The sequence below is a fragment of the Ursus americanus genome, chromosome 15 (assembly GCF_024610735.1).
Source record: "Ursus americanus isolate L20-20 chromosome 15, mUrsAme1.1.p, whole genome shotgun sequence".
NCBI lineage: Eukaryota > Metazoa > Chordata > Mammalia > Carnivora > Ursidae > Ursus > Ursus americanus.
The window spans coordinates 17,667,699-17,682,547 of NC_142141.1; the positions used below are offsets into that span (position 1 = coordinate 17,667,699).

Here is a 14,849-nt window from a genome sequence, read left to right on the forward strand (position 1 = left end):
ATTTTCCTTAGCAAATCTCTGCTCAGGCATACTAATGGAAGTCAGTTGATCAACACTTTCACTATGCACGGACTTTCCCTCCAAGCTACAATGCTAAACATTTGTTGTTGGGCTCTCTCTTCCAAGCCAACACCGCAACTATCACAATACCCAATCTCCTCCCTGAGTGCACTTTAGGATTTGTTTTGAGAAATTATCTCTCGCCCACTCTTTGGAATCTTGATGAGACTCTAAGTTAAGAGCTATGGTTTCCCTTCTTTTCCTCTCACGCCCGTCCCACCAAGAGAGAACTAGGTTTATGATCCAAATTAGGCCATTTGGATTCTCTTTCCCAAGATCTTAAATCTGGAGAAAAATGACAGAAAAGTGAAATACTTGAAACTAAATATTCCAGGGACAAACCATGATGAGAACGTTCGTGTTTTTGTTGTTACCTAGACCCCTAAGCTGTTAGATTCGTGTTTCTTATTCTGATTCTCAAGCTTTTCCCAAAAATCCATGAGCCTTCCACTCTCCTATGTTACATTCCTTTCTGCTTAAATTAAGCGAAGTGAGTTTCTGTTGCCTGCAGTGGAATAACTTCAAATGGGAAGATATCCAAGAGAAAGCATCCTAACATACAGCTTGATATTCTTTCTCCACCTTCCTTTTCCTGCTCCCAGTAGGAAAAGTTGTAGAAGGAAAAACAAATCATGCTCGCGGTATATGAGAGGATAAATAAATAAATGAGAAAAAAATGAAGCATTATTACTACCGAGTCTGGTTTGGGGCCTGGCGTGAGTATCTTCATCCCAGATGTTCTCATGGGATCTACTTGGAAGCTGCATTCCCATGGGATTCTCACTGAAGTTTGGAACATGAGAGTGATTTGTCTGCGTCCTCTTCCTGCTCAATTTTCTGACAGGGGCCCCCACACTCACTCATGCCCTCAACCATTTGGGGTTGACGGCTGATACATACATAACTGTCATACAGCATCTAGTGCAGGAAGGAGAAGTGCTACCTACCCTCCGTTTCCTGGCCATATTCTGGGCATGGTTCGTATTAGCTTGCCTTCAAGAAGACGAGCCTTGGCACGCCTTCAGATGGGTGTGTTGTACATGTGTGTGTACTCTGTTGCCAAGCTACCCCGGGAACAACACATCCTTGCTGCACTCATCTCCTGCCCAGTGTGTCCTTGGTGCCTCTGTTGGGGAAAAAATAGCCACCTGGCCTTGTGGACACTCTAATGGTTTTTCACCTTCTGGGACAAATCAGGCCTCTGTCTTCAATGCGAATCTAAGGTTTAGAGGGGCCATCAGCCACGATTCCCACCCTATAGATCCCAAACTGTGTGCTCAATTCTAAGCAGTGAGCAGAAGCATTTCCCTAGCTGACCAGGATTTATACCTCTCACTGGTGATGAACATAAAAGTGCAAGAACTATACATAAGGAGGGAGTTCACCCTAGCTAGATAGGGGCTGGGGGGAGGAAATCTGCAAAATCAGGTCAGCCTAAAGTGGACCAGGTTGGCCAACACACTTCACAACCACATCCATTCAGGGTTTTCACGGGGCTGCTTTTCTTCCAGCCCAATCCACTAAGGAGTTGCTTGCGAGTTCTGTGGATTTTCTGCACAATTACAGATTATTGCCATGGCAACAACAGAAACATGTGACAATTTTGCTACCTCAGAGACCAGGAACAGCCACTCACAGGCACCACACATCATCTTGTAATGGGACTCTGTGCCGTTGGCCTCACATCGTTTTAAGGCTAATCACTGCTTTTTCACAGATGGAGTTTTTCCCCCACCCACTCTATTTTCATGATCTCTTAAAACAGTTTGGATTTGCTCTAAAGCAGTTCCACATTTGCCTGTGTTTATTTGGTCATAAAAAAGGTATTATTCGGGGGGTTGGCGGAAGGAAAAAGAGGGGTAAAACTTGATGAGTGGAGGCAGATGGGAGGCGATCGGCAGAGGAGGAACGACTTTGCTAGCAGATGGTTTCCTTGCCACCGTGTCACTGAGTTGAAACCCATGACAGTCCTGGGATCTTGGGTCAACCATGTACAAGGCCACCCTGGGAATGAACAAAACCTGCTTTCTTTCAAATGAGCTCAACTCCTCTGTCCACTTTGCAGGCACAATGAGAAATGGGACCATTGATAATTAAGTTAGAGATGTGATTGAGAAGGGGGACCAGGTAATACTTTCTCTCTAGCAAAACAATCAATTTATGTTTCAGAAACTTGTGCACATAGCCAAACCCCAGCCTCCTTCTGCCAAGCATTCCCCCCTTAATTTTTTAACCTCTGGGCATTTCAAGGAAAATTGAATCCACATGTTTTCAGATTCATTTGCAAATGCAGTTTGCTCAGAGCTGTTTGATGACCAGTATGCCCTTTGAGTGTTTTTATGGGCTTAAACTTATTTTCCCCCCAAGCCTCTTGCTTCTGAACCAGGAAGTGGTATTTGGAGTTTGAGGCAGAATTCAGAAACGATCATTTTCTAAAGCAGTCACCAGATTCTCCTGTCTCTTTCTGGACCCTGGCAAAGCTAAGAAAAGGTTTTCACATAGTACATGAGAATAATTGAGGGTAACTTACTGTTTTTACAACCGAAAAGCAGATCTGATATGGATGCAGTCCAAATCCTCAATCACATGGCTTCCCCATCTTTCTTTATTACTGATGACATTTGTATGGACACAGATGCTTTCTTTCCCAGGGACGTGTCTCCACCTGCAACATAATTCCCTGATTGAAATAATGCTTCAGAGGCAGGGTTGGAAGTTTAGACTCATCACCCCTGCCCTCAACCAAATTGCAGAAAACAATCTTTGTTTATTATAAGTGAATCGTAGCTGCTAAGTTGAAGGGGCCCTTTTACTATGGAGCCTGAGATTTGGGAATGATGTGGGTATTCTTTTCTGACTTAACCATACGACCCAAAGCAAATTCTGACTTCCAGAAAGGTGGGAGTGTTATATCTGTGTGTTCTAGATATTATGAAAAAATACTTAATAAGGAAGAAGGGTAGTTGGGAAAGATCTACAGAGCAGGGAAAATGTCTCTAAGCCTGGGATTTTTCTGAGCTATCAAGTTTCCTTTGAGGTTGTTCAGATGGATTCCACCTACATTCCAGGACACTTTCGTTAATGAGGAATTAGTCTGAGGAGATCTCTGAATAAATATTTGTGAGCAAATAACATTCTTCCAGGAAGCTCATTTAATATAGTGTCTATTTTTTCTTCCTTCTTTATTTCCCTTCACCAGACTTATGATCCCAGAGAAAGTTGCATTAAATTCACATGCCCTATTTTTAACTTTCATCTGGACTTCCTTTTTTTTTTTTTTTTTCCTTTAAGCATGAGAATCAAGCAAATAACAACCCTTTGTATTGCATCCAATGGAAGGTCACAAGCTCAGGGAATTTTCTTAAGTTCCCGGGAGATGCAAGGCCATAAAAAATTCGTGTGCATGGCCTTCATTCTGTGCCATTTTGGCTGTAAGTTCTGCTAAGTATTTTCACTCCCGTTCTACAGACAAAAGCAGATACAGCGTTTGTTTCAGTTTTTGTAGAGAAACTGCCTGTAAATTCACAGTTTTGCTTCATCCTTGGCCCACCCAAATCAAAAGGCTTAAGTGAACAATAGAGTTTGCTGGTCTTGCTGTGGTCAGCCACAGCCTATAGCAGAGAGCATCAACAGACACAACATCAGATTGCATTCCACCTCCCCCACAGCAGGACATGTTCCTTGGAGTTTATCGCAGAGAAAAGGAGAAGAAGGAGAGGAAAATGTAAGTTTGTTGGTAGCTTACCATCAGTTATAGAGGGGGCCTCAAACTCTAATGTCCACAGGGCAGGATACCTGTCCTTTCTCAGCTCAACTCATGGACAGTAGCTACACAACTCAAGTTAATTTTTGCCATATTAGATAACAGGCTCAGGGCAGACAGATCTTTTTGTTTAATGGAAAGCCATAAATTTATATTTTAGATGAAATGTCCTGATTTTAAAATATTGGGACTATCTTCAAAACTATAAAAATGTATGGTGGACTAAAGACACTAGATATGTGGAAGGGTTTATTCCTCTTCTAGGTGCCAGACAAGCTCAATGGAGCAGCCAAATAGGTGGAAATGCAGTGAACACCATTGATTTCCTGGCCATTTTTGAAACTCCTAGTCTCAATGTCCAAATGTGATGGAAGGTTGTAAGTCAGAGGAAACTGTAGCCACAGCATTCAAGATGTGGGGACAAGAATGGGAAATGAGTAGGGAGAAGGGACAGGATGTAACAAGCATCCTTTCATGACCGTCATCTTAACTTGGACAATTCATTCCTATATTCAGTCAATAATATTCACTGAGTACCTTCCATGAATCAACACCATACTGGACATTAGCTGCGTGGTGGTGTACAAAATAGTCATCACGGCTATCTTCACAGAGCAATGCCTAGGGGGGACAGAGACATCAATCAAATAATCACACAAATGAATGTAAGCTGTCCAATTTAATACATTTTCCAAAGAAGATGTGTGGGCTATGAGAATATATAATTAGAGGATTTGATCGGCTCAGGGTAGTAGAGAAGAGAGTAGGTTGACTAAAGGCCATACATAGGAGTTACCCAGGCCCAGGCGGAGGGAACCAGCTATCCAGCCGAAACAACAGCCCTGTTGCAAGCAGCCAACAAAGACCCCATGGCAGAAGGGGTGGACACAAGATAATGAAAGACTAGTGTGGCTGAAACGCAGAAAGCATGCAGAAGTTGGCAGAACCCAACCTTGCAGGGCTTCCTAGGTAGTGTTAAAGAGTTGTGACTGATCCTAGATCCAAGCAAATGCAATCGAGTGCTTTTAAGCAGAGGGGTACAGGATCAGGTTTACATTTTGAAAAGATCATTCTGGTTACAGAGTGGAGGGATAAGTGTAGGCAGGGAGACAAATTAGGAAGTTGCACTGGTCCAGGAGAGATGACAGCAGTTTGGATTAGGGTGGTGAGTTGAATTATAGAGGGAGACGGATGAATTAGAGAGAGAGTATTAAATATAAATGAGAGGACTTGGTGGTGCATGTGATGGTTAATTTTATGTGTCCAGTTTGCTAGGCTTAGAACCCAGTGAAATAATCAAGCACTAATCTAGATGTTGCTGTGAGGCTATTTTGTAGCTGTGGTTACCAGCTACAATCAGTTGAGCTTACTACCAGATAATGTGGGTGAACATTATCTAATCAGTTGGAGGCTTTAAGAGGAAAATTGAGATATCCCAGAGAAGAAAAACGTGTGCCTGAAGACTGTACAATCAATTCCTGCCTGAGTTTCTAATCTGCTGACCTGCCTTACAGATTTCAGACTTGCTGATCCCATCATCATGTGAGTCAGCTCCTAGTTCTATTTCTCTGGAGAACCCTATTAGAGACTCTCCATGCCATCCCTGAGATATTCTCGTTCCTTCCAGAAAAGAACCTGACGCAAATTATATCAAATCCGCCTCTACAAAGAAATGGCCCGCTCTTGCACACACACTTGTGCAACACGAATAACGGCGGAATATGGAAATATTTCTTTAGATGAAGTCCAGGAGTTTGACTGAGGGAAGAGGGAGAACCAAATCCTTTAAAAGGAAATTTGGAAAGACCGTGAATCTTACAAAAGATGAAAAAAAGTTTTTCTTTGACAAACAGGTTCTTCCATCCCAAAGCTTTCTGGGTCTTTAAGGAGAAGGGGAAACACTGGTAAAAGCAAATGCTGTTTCATATGGACAACTGCTTGAGCCTCCCAATTGGCTGAGCCTGGCACTGGCTCTAGCTGAGCTGTGTTTTCCCAGGTCCTGGACAGAGGGAGTTCATAGGACTGGATGAGGCTGAGGTCCTGGGTGAGAAAGGCTGAGGAAGCTGATACTCGCACCAAGTAAATCAGTCCAGAGAGTCCAGAGGAAGAGCAATAAAGCGGTGGCCTCCAGTTTCCATTACTGTGAGCCCTTTAACCCCTGGAGCCAAACAAAAAAGTAAATAAAGTCCCAGAATAGAACTGGTTTTAAAAATAAAAAAGGAAAAGCTTTCTTTTATTCTCCTGCCTTTCCTTCCTCCTTCTCCCTTCCCTTCTGTGGCTCAGATTCTGATCCAAGCCTTGCCAGGAGGGAGGCAAATTTGCTGTCTACATGAGCTGGCAATGTTGGGAAAGAATCTGAATTCTTTGGTGCTCCTGCTAAGCAGCCCTGTCACATGGTAGCCCGGTGAGCCTCTCGCTCAATCGTTGTATCCTGGTAATCCAGCAGGCTGTTAAGGGAGAGCTTCGGAAGAGAGAAAATAAAGGCAGGGATGGGTTCAATATGATGCCACTTCCCTCAGAGAGTATCAAGAGAGAGAGGGGCAAGGAACTGGTGCATACAGCTTGGCTGGTGTTTGCTGGGTCTTTTTTTTCCCTTTTGGATCAATAAAATAGAAGAACTCATCCAGAATCTAAATCCTCCTAAGGTCTATCAAATAGATGGGAAAGCATGCTCAGTCCCTTCATACAGTATGCAGGATATCAGGAAGTCAATTAAATTCAGTGTCTTAGTTTCTCCCTTCCTCCCTCCCTCCCTCCCTCCCTCTCTCTCTCTCTCTCTCTCTATATATATATATATATGGAATAATTTTCATACATTGAAGCCACAGGAGGCAATAGAATTATAATGTTGGAAGTGATTTCAGTTCAGTTATGTGAACTCCCAGGACGCCTGGGTGGCTCAGTCAGTTAAGCGTCTGCCTTCGGCTCAGGTCATGATCCCAGGGTCCTGGGATTGAGTCCCACATCAGCTCCTTGCTCAGCGGGAGCCTGATTCTCCCTCTGCCTGCCATTCCCCCTGCTTTGTGCTCTCTCTCTCTCTGACAAATAAATAAATAAAATCTTAAAAAAAAAATTATGTGAACTCCCACCTGATGGAGGACTCCTCTCTCCCTCACCTCCTCTGACCACTGGTCACCCAAATGTTCCTTTTAGCATGCTCACTGGTACAGGGTGGATGGAAGGAACTTAATCCAGAGCTCATCCATCCCACTGTCATAAAACTCTGGGTTTTGCAAACTTATTTTCTATAGAATAGAGCCAAAAGTTCTCTTCACTAAGATCCACCAAGGAGGGGAGAAGCACTCTTGGTGGTTCTTAGCTCCAACATGGTTTATTATAAGAGCTGCCACTGTACCAGGCATCCTCTGTTATCAAAAACCCTGTCTTCTAATACATCTTGCTGAGAAATAATCCATCAAGTATAACTATATAGAGAGATATATGTACATATATATGCCATAAACACACACATAAAATATCTCAGGAGCAAAGTGAAAGCATAAAATCAGCTGGCAGAAATGGCCCAACTTAAACAGGGCATTAAGTGGTATTAACAGACTAGCTCTAGAAATGATCAGAAATTCCCAGTCGGATCAAAGATTGATATCAAAGACTCAGAGATACCTCAAGGCCAGCATCTCTGGAGAGGATTGGAGCTGATTGGAATTGAAGCTCTATCTCTTCCCTGTGCATTTGAGTGAACACTTTAAATCTCCAAAGATTGAACTATAAAGAGAAATTAGTTTATTAATAATTCACAGACTCCAAGGAAAAAAAATGTCAAAAGCATATGCTCAGGAACAAAGCTGATTTTATTTTTCCTGTTTAGAATAGAGCTATCTGTAGAGAACTTGAAGTGCCAGGCTCAAAAATTGCATTTGGTCTTTTTTTTTTTCTTGTCTTCATGTTTTTAAAGAAATGTTTCTAATAAAATATATGTGAGCGTTTAGTCTGATTTCCCTCTGCATACTTCAAGTTTTTCAAATCCTATGAGGTTTGTGGGGAGTGTCAAGAGCAGAATACTTTATTCAAGACTTTAATAGTTTGAGATATTTTCATGGTGAAGTTATTAGCCAAGAATACTTAATTGAAGTTTTTGAATTCAAGGCAAGATACTCAAGAATGGGTGTAAAAGAAAAAAGGTTAATAAAAATCTGGATTTAAAAATGACTCAACGAAATCGACTAAATGATCAAGTCATTCTCTGAGAGAAACTTCTCCTTAATATGGGGAGAGGGGTGCATTTTTCCAGAAGTCTACTAGACTGAGATGTCGTTGAAGGCAAGAGTTCTGCCTCATTTCTCTTGGCATCTCCAGGTTCAATCATAAGCCAGCTACTAAACTGCCTCAGTTTCCCCAATGTGGCTGACAGTAGGCTGGCATGGAGAAACACAGATGGGAACGAGAACAGGCACATCTTTTCTCTTCCTGAACAAGTTAGCACTCTTGTATAGAATGGCCTTGACCTTCCTCAAAAGAAAAGCTATGTTCTGGTATAGGTGCTTGTGCTTACTACTTCCTGCCCCCTCATGCTCATGGGTCATCCCCATCAGCTCTGAAATGATTTCTCACCTTAATAAAATCCTTGACCCTGATACTCTTACTCCTATAGCCATTTTTTGACTTTCCTGTAAAACAGAACCCACCTAAAAAAATTATCTCGTATTACTATTTTATTTCCTAATATCTTGTTTCTTTTTTGAACCCATTCTAATCAAGTTCCTGTTTCCACTACTCCACTGAAACAAATAATCTGTCATTATCTGAGATTATATTATATATTTATGTTCGATTTGTTAATTGTCCATTTTCCTTATTAAAATATAATCTCCATGAAAAAGATTTATTTTTTCTCATTATTGAACATTATTTTTCATTACTGTATCCTCAGCACAGGGCTAACATATAGTAGGTTCTCAAAAAAATTGATTGTATAAATGAATGAATTAAAAAGAGATCATGTTCTTTTATATGAAGCCCATTCCAGCTATAGCCCCTATGACGGATAAACAGTTTGTTAATAGTTTAAATCACGGCCAGACAAACCTCTCTTTGAACAGTCACACTTTGAGAAATGACTGCTGGAGAAATTCTCCTCTTTGGAAATAGAAATTCAGGCTCAAAAATCTCATCATGGAGGACAACAGAGAGATATCTGTACATATATATGCCAGTAAACAAATGTCGAATGGGTGTCCTTGTAGTGTATGACAATAGCCTGATGTATTGCAATAGCGTTTTTTGCTAAGTAGTATAATTTGGCACAAAGAGAATGCACCTTGGATTTTAGCTGAGTTGTTTCAAATGTATAGCCAACTGAAGGAACAGCCCCAGGCTTTGTACTTTAGGGTGATGATGAAGCAGTTGCCTTGTTCTCAGCATGGAAATACTTCTTAGGCTCACCAGATTGTTACTCTTTTGTGATAACAATCCTTTGAATCCAATTTTAATTCCTTATCTTTTTTGCTTTAGGTCAGGGATGGTGAATAAAATATGCCTCATTTGACAGATCTGATTGAATTACTCATCAAATATTTAACTCAATAAGTATTTATTGCATTCCTGTAAGTAAAAGGCAATGTTCTAGGTGCAGGGAGTAAAACGGTAAACAGACAAAAGTCCTGCCGTATGGAGTTTACGTTCTAGTTGGTGGTGGTTGCTGGACTGGCAGTGAAGATTCTGTCATCTATTAGCAATGTCTGCCATGGTTGCAGAGAGGAGTGTGGTAGCACCAATGCTAGCCTGGGATTTGCTGTTCTGATTTTAGATTTTATTTATAATGTCCACTTAGCTTTCTAGCTCAAGCCACCCATCTCTATAAGTGACTTAACCTTCATATAGCCTCAGTCGTACTACAGGCTGTAAGTGTAAAAGTGACCGCTAATTAGAGCAAATGTAACGACCAACTTAGGGGCTTTTCATCAAATTGGTATTTACTGCTAAGCTCAGCTTGACATTTTACTTGGTCCCAATAACTATTTTTTCGCTTAATTCTTTATGATTAGCTCATGGCCTTATGCCCCAAAGCTATCTTTTTATCTACCTCTCAGTTCCCATGTTGACTCCCCTGTTTGTCCACTTATTTGTTTATCCATGCAAGAAACATTTACTCAGCAGTTACTATATGCCAGGTACTGCTCTAGGCACCTGGAAGGCAGTGCTGGAAAGAACAGACAGAAGCCCTGTTCTCAGAGAAATTTATATTCTAGAAATAAGCTAGACATAAACAAATTCATGAGATAATTCCAGATAATCCATGTGACTAAAGTAATAATAGAGTAATTTAGGTAGAGTGATTGGGAGAGCATGACCTTAGGAGGTGATATTGAAGATGGAATCTGAAGGATGAAAAGGAGCCAAACATAGGAGGGTGAGGCATCTGGTATGGTAAGTCCAAATGTCCTAAGCCAGAAACCAGCAGTGGCCTGTTCCAAAATCATTATGGCTGGAGAATAATGAATGAGGGGAGGATAGTGAGATCTGGGGTAGATAAGCACGCAAGAGCCAGATCAAGGAAGTTTCTAGAATATGGTAAGGATGGTGTTTGCCTACCTTCCTGGAATTTTTGCTCATTTCCTACTGCCAGACTTTCCAGGTTACCACCATCAGCTATCTCCCAACATCTCTACCCAGTGGTACCTGGAATCAAACTGGTGACAATAGCCCATGACAACAACTCAGCCCTGAGAACTCTGTGTCTCCAGCCACATCCTGTGAGTCTGGTCAGGAGCCTGTGCCATGCATGTTCTGGTCTAACCCACTTCCAACTAAACTCGGGTGCAGATTCAGTTGCTCAAAGTTGTCTTTGCACCTCACTCTTCTCAGACTTCCAGATTTCACCAGATCAAAACCATCAGCTGCGAGGAGAAGGGATGCCTAAAGAGGATTTGTTGCTGACATTCACCTGAAGCACTTGGTGACAAAGCAGCTTCAGTTCTAAAGTGTTCCCAAGCAAGGGTCCCAGGGGCAATGCTACAGTGAGGCACTAATTACTCTTTCTGAGAAATTGCCTTAGTTCAAGGATTTAGTGCCCCAGGGCCTTGACTATCAAAACTCAGCTTAAAGAGGCTTCTTAGCAGGGATAGCTTATTCAGTGACTTAAGGGCTCTGTCCTAAAACCCCTGCCCCCAAATTATCCTCATCACTTGTCATTTGGCCTGATATTCTATTGTTACAGTCAACCCTTTCATTCTTCAAGATTTTCCAGTTTATTAAATAGAAATATTCTCAGAAGAGTCAACACCTTAAGCCATTCCTAATTTTGCCTCAGTTTCCTCTCTCACTCCAAATTGTCTTGCAAAGCTACCTACGCCACATCTTTAATTCCTGCTGTCATCTGAACTCCTGATACCCTATCCATCTAGTCATTTTTAAGTTACGGTTTTGCCAATACCTGGTGCTGTGTATTTAAATATTATTCCCAAAGTATAGGTGTGAGAAAAATCTAAGCTGTGAATTCCATTCTTTAACTCGTTGGTGATAGCTAAGTCAGGACTCTGAGAGTTTAGTTTCAGTATCAACATCACCTTGCAAATGTAATGAGGCAGATGAAGGAATGACTAGAGAGTACCGAGGATTTTTAAACAGAGCTCTACTGTTTCTCTAATACCCTGGATGTGCTAGAATCATAAATAGCAAGCTAGATCCAGATACTTTCTATCTCCTGTGCAGTATCTCAAATGATTGCTTTCAACACTGGCTTCAATGCAGAAGGTTGAAAGATCTGCCACAGTACCCTAAAAGACTAAATCTTTAAAAGAGTGTTCTTTTGTGCTGGTGTTCACTGAGAAAGTGATCTGGAAAGAGTGTGTTATGAGAATACCCTATGGTTTCTGAGATGATCCGAAGTTGCCATAAACACTAAAGAGAGAACAATATAAATAGATTAACACAGAGATGGGAAGAATCTAAGTCCCACCCCTTGAGGTAGCTGACCAATAAAGAGGCTCTTAAAACACGGGAATGATATGTAATTCCAACATGAAAATTGATTCCAGTATTTTTGAACTTAAAAAAACATAAAAAGACAAAGATAAAAGCATGGAGATAAAAGAGGATAAAAAAAACATACAAAACAGGAATCTGTGCAGATGATGACAAGATTGTGAAGGCTTCCTCTGCCACTAAAAGGTCAGATATTTGCGAATTTTTATATATTAAAAATTGATACCAGCATGACCTCATTAAAGAGCTAATATTAGTAGAAAAGGATAGGTTAGTGTCAAAAACAATGCCCAATTCCCAGCACATGGTACCTGGCTTAGTCAACTTTTGTCAACCTCAACAAAACACTAGCACAGGCAGGATACAGGCTGTCATTCCCAATTAACACAACCTCTGGTTTGTCCATGTTTAATGTCAAGAAATTATGACACATTCACAAAGAGACAGCCATTAGACACCAGTGTCCCATTCACACCTGTCTCCCATACACCCGGACCTGATCACTTATTAATGTTACCACCCCAGTTTTGCTCACATTTTTCACATTATTTTTTTTTTCATATAATGCGAGCATGGCCACCTCTGTAAGCAAACAAGGGAGACGACGCACTCCCACTTTTCCCTAACCAAAAGGCATAAACTTAGCCAGAATAAAAGGAAACACACCAAAAAGCATGTGTTCTCTGGTGATCCAAAAACATGATCCTGGCCAAAAACCAACACTGAAGGGATCTTAAGGATGAGCTTGGCTTTCCATATGGATCTGTGTTGACTCCAAAATACTCTGCCCACAGAAAGCCCATGTCAGCCAGTAAGTGATTATTCAGCAGTGGGATGTGCAGGACACATGGCAGATACCCCCCATCCCCAACCAAGACGATCGTTCATTTATCTCCCTTAAACATAAACTAAGGCAGAATGATCCCGGGACTTCACATATGAAGACCATCAAGCACTGAAATGAAGCTTATCTTCTGACAAGCTCTTCTTTTTCTATTCTTTATCTTTTTAGCAACCAGAACTGGATCAGTTCCCAAAGTTCAGTGCAGTTTTCAGAGTTTACAGGCATTCCATAGTTCCTAAGGAACAGAGTATAAAAATCTGGTAGAGTGAACCAAACTAATAAAATGGAGAATGCAAAATACCACCACCACTCCCCTTAAACTGATTCTAGCAATTGGGGGTTTTCCAGGTCCATTAACAGAAGTGTGTTATCATTTTTTACCAGAGGTCAGTGTTAAAAGTCCCCTTGCTGCTTCAGACCTACGCTTAGAAATTTGAAAGATGGGGAGATTTGGCTTGGCTCATCCTATTTAATTTGCACTATGCCTGGATCTGTCAGGTTCTAAAGAAAGATACAGCCCAGGAGATTTGGGAACTTCCTAATGTGAGTCAAGTTGGCAGCCCGCACACTTGGCTTCCACTGATTACAGCTTCAGTTTCTGACCCCCAGGAGGCCAAACCAGCAAGAGGGAAATGTGTATAGTAAATGTTGAGACCTAGGTCCATAATGAAAGTGCCCCCCTTTCATTATGCTGGTTCCTGTCTTCTGGCAAAGTCCACCTTTTAGAGCCAATGCCTTCCCTATGGCATGGAATTGAAGAGAAATATAAAAACCCACATCAACCCAAATGCCCAACAATAGGAGAATTGTCTAAAACAATGTGGCCTCCATAAGACTGAGTATTGGCAGCACCTATAAATCATTTTTTTGGATATTATTTAATTACATGGGAAAATGCTCAAAATGCTAAGTTAGAAAGTGGAATACAATACTGTAATTTATAGTATAGTTTCCCCCGAAAAAAGTACAAAATGGTTATGTGTGTATGGTGAGATTTAATTTAAATTGAATTTTGTAATATTTTTTACATGAGATGGGATAATTATTAATGTGTGTGTGGCAGGGGAACTCCACCCTTTCATCCATCCCTGCTCTCTGAGAAAGAACTGCAGCTGCTTAGACAGATTATCTCTAGAGAATGTACTTAGAGCCACAGCAGAACTACCCTCCCATGGTGGGAAAAGCGAGGGGACTGGGAGGCTGATGGGTGGAGCCATCACCAGTGGGATGAATGTTCTGTTGGGGAGAGGGTCGGTAGGAGAGGGGGAGGTGAAAGAGGAGAGAGGGATAGGAAGAAAAATGGAGACCCTGAATGTTCTCTGGTACCAGAGAAGAAATGGGGAGAAGAAGAGATCTAAGTAAGAGTTCACATGTTGTGAGTTCTTCAGTGGCTTTCCACATATGACAGAAAAGTAGGTGAAGACGGTTCTTTCTGGCTGGATGACTCATGCTTCTTTAAATATGACCCTGCTCTGTGGGAGGGGATACCACAACTTCATAAGGAAACATGTATGTTTTCCAAAATTTCCACAATGCATAAATTTTACTTATATCAATAAAACAAGTAAATCAGAAATAAAAGCTGGATCCTCCCAACAATTTGCTTGGCTAATGAACTACAGCTATTCTCCTTGGCTACAGCAAGTTACAATGAGTAGGTACCTTTCCATCGCAAGGCAAAAGTAACAATTAGTTATTTTTTAATCAATTAATTGACTCAATAAATATTTATTGAGCATCACCTCTGTGCTAGACACAGCGAAGCACACTTGACATATAGTCTTGAGCAAACCAGCCATACCCCTGACCTTAAGAAGGGTCAGAATGGAGGAAAGAGGCTGAAAGAGCCCCTGAAGGACCATCTGGGATGTGCTCCACACCAGCCCTTGGTAATGCAAATCCCCTCCCTGAAGGTTCCTTGAAAAGTAAGAGACAAAGCCAAGGTGTAAAGTCCATTCTTAATTAAGCATCGTTATGAATCAATTTTAGTCTGGAGCCAGTGGCAGATAAAAAAAAAAATCAAAAAAGAAGAAAAGCAAAAGTTCAAGACAGTTCTCTTGAAGAATAAAGTTCTTGTTATGCATTGTGATGCAATGCCAGAAAGTGGAGGGTTAGTGAGGTAAACTGGGGGTGGGGAAAGAATCCCAGCCTTCTAGGCTATGTAATTTGGAGGCTATTAAAATCCTCTCGCCCTTTCTTTTAATGCATTTGTTACAGAGAAGCAGTTGCCCAGAGTTT

The 14,849-nt window shown here is 41.3% G+C and overlaps 1 long non-coding RNA gene across 1 annotated transcript in view; it reads right to left on the reverse strand.

Moving 5' to 3' along the window:
* Positions 1 to 2,355: 2,355 nt before the first annotated feature.
* Positions 2,356 to 14,849, reverse strand: part of LOC123788628 (uncharacterized) — a 173,774-nt gene continuing 161,280 nt past the window's right edge. The window contains exon 3 of the long non-coding RNA XR_006778553.2: positions 2,356 to 2,725. This is a non-coding gene — a long non-coding RNA (uncharacterized LOC123788628). The remainder of the gene's footprint in view (positions 2,726 to 14,849) is intronic.